Source organism: Arachis ipaensis, chromosome B04 (genome assembly GCF_000816755.2).
Source record: "Arachis ipaensis cultivar K30076 chromosome B04, Araip1.1, whole genome shotgun sequence".
Classification (NCBI taxonomy): Eukaryota; Viridiplantae; Streptophyta; class Magnoliopsida; order Fabales; family Fabaceae; genus Arachis; species Arachis ipaensis.
The window spans coordinates 20,340,687-20,343,392 of NC_029788.2; the positions used below are offsets into that span (position 1 = coordinate 20,340,687).

The 2,706-nt window shown below is 35.5% G+C and overlaps 1 pseudogene; it reads left to right on the forward strand.

Moving 5' to 3' along the window:
- Positions 1,416-2,706, forward strand: LOC110271458 (annotated as a pseudogene).

Genomic DNA, 2,706 nt, shown 5'->3' on the forward strand with positions numbered 1-2,706 from the left:
CACCAAAAAAGTGCAAAAAATAGAATCAAAATAATAAAACCCAGAAACAAAAAATAGAATAAAAATATCAACTCTCCAAATAACCAAAAGATTAGATAATCAACCATATTAACTAACAATATAGTTAACAATACTCAAATAAACTAGTCTTACCTTCAGCAGAGAAGCAGTCGGACCAGATCAAACCACCAGCAAAGGGAGGACAGCCGAATCAGCCAAGCAGAGGCAAGATGAGCAGAGGAGCATAAACTATCCTAAGACACTACAATGTAAAAAACACAAAATTACTAACAAAATTTAATTAATATTTCTTTGCTAATAAGGATAATGTAGTTACCTAACACACTTAATTCACAAACACAAAAATTTAAGAAAACAAAAAGTGTCAAAATCACCAAAAAAGTGCAAAAAATAGAATCAAAATAATAAAACCCAGAAACCAAAAATAGAATAAAAATATCAACTCTCCAAATAACCAAAAAATCATATTATCAACCATATTACACAACAATATTTTCAACCACAACAACATCAGCATAATCAACTAACAATATAGTTAACAATACTCAAATAAACTGTACTTACCTTCAGTAGAGAAGCAATCACATCAGACCAGACCACCAGCAGAGGAAGGACAGCCGAATCAGACCAGCAGAGACAGCGGACGAGGCAGGATGAGCAGAGGAGCATAAACTATCCTAAGACACTACAATGTAAAACACACAAAATTACAGACAAACTTTAATCAATCTTTATTTTGCTAATAAGGATAATGTAGAAAGAAAAATCACTAAAAAAGAAAGAAAAATATCAACTCTCCAAATATAGAATCAACTGAGCTACGAAAAAAGAACACAGATATAGAATCAAAATAATAGCAAATTAAGTTTTGCTAATAAACTAAGTTTTGCAAATAAACTATAGCTCAAATATCAACTATCAACTCTCCAAATAATAGAACACAGATACAGATTTTTAACCAAAATAACAGAACACAGATACAGAAATTAGAATTAAATATCAACTCTCCAAATAACCAAAAATAAGATTATCAATCATATTACACACTAATATTTTTAACCACAACATCAGTAGAATCAACTAACACTAAAAGGTTCAATATTTCAGTTTAAATCAGCAGTTTATCAACTAAAAATGTAATTAACAATACTCAAATAAACCAAAGCTTACCTTCAACAGATAAGTTATCGGACCAGAGGCAGAGGCAGAACACGAAAAGAACTACGCAGAGAAGCAGACCACGATGAAATACACGGAGAAGCCGAGCTAACGGTGACAACGAACAGTGACGACGACCACCACCACGAAGACCACCGCGACGAAGACCACACGGTGACGGCGCAGACGACGGGACGAAGGCCACTGAAGACCACTAGGCCACCGCTCACGACACAATGGCAGAGGAAACGGTGATAGCAGACGAGATGACAACGAGGAGAACGTTCTTTGGGGGCTACGCCGGTCCTTCTTCCGGCAGGATCTCCATTGGGTTTTCTGGAGTGGTAGACAGCACAGAGTGTTCGTGAGTGAGGGGGTGGGGGGACTTAGGGTTTTTTTTACTGCACTCTATCCCTTTTTACAGCTTCTAGTATTTTGGTTTTTTTTTCTTTTACATTTAGTTACTTTTATTTATATTTATAATTTAATAAAATTTCTTTAAGTGACATAAATTAATTTTTAGTTAATTTTAAAAATATTATAATTTTTAGTGTACTAAAATATTTTTTTGTGACAAATAATTAATTTGTTACAATCAATATTGAATTTTGTGACAAATTAATTTTTTGTTACAAAAAAATTGGAGTTTTTGAAAAAAAAAAATTTGTTACAAAATATTTTGAATTTTTGCAACTTATTTTTTTTTGTTACAAAATATACAAAACATTATTCTTTTGTAACAATAAAAAATTGTTATTACAAAATACTATTTTTTATAACAATTTTAAATTTGATACAAATTTTTTGTTACAAATGTTCCATTTTCTTGTAGGACTCCTTTCTTTATGGTTAGTTACGCACTCTGCTCCAGTCTCCTTGCCATCATTAACACGTATGCCATCACCCAATTCAACTACCCCGGCCTCTTAGCCGCACTCCAGTACCTCATTTTTGCTTTCAAAGTCTACCTTCTCGACAAATTAGGGTTCCTCCACTACTACCCCTTCAATATCGAACCGCGAAGCACTTCTTCCCCGCCGCACTCCTCTTCTTTCTCGCCATCTTCAATAACACCAACCTCCTTTGCCACGCCAATGTCGACACCTTCATCGTCTTCTGAACTATCACCCCTCTTCTCGTAGCCCTTGTGGACACTGTCTTCTGCCACTAGCCTTGCGCTTCCAAGCTCACATTTTTCTTCCTCGTCGTTATCCTCGCCGGTGCGAGGTATGCCGCCACTGATTTTGCTTTTACCCTTGCTACTTATTCTTTGGCTTTTGCTTATTTTGTCACAATCACCACCGAGATGGTTTACGTCAAGCACATGGTCATGAATCTAGAGTTGAACACTTGGGCTTTTGTTTTGTACAACAATTTTTGTCTCTCATGATTACACCATTGTTCTGGTTCTTTACTAGTGATAATCTTGAGGTTTTTAACGCTCCGAGATCCGGTTTTGGGTGCTTGTTTGATCCCAAAAAAAAGGATGATGGTGGTGGTGCTGGTGGTGGTGATAGTGAATGGTGA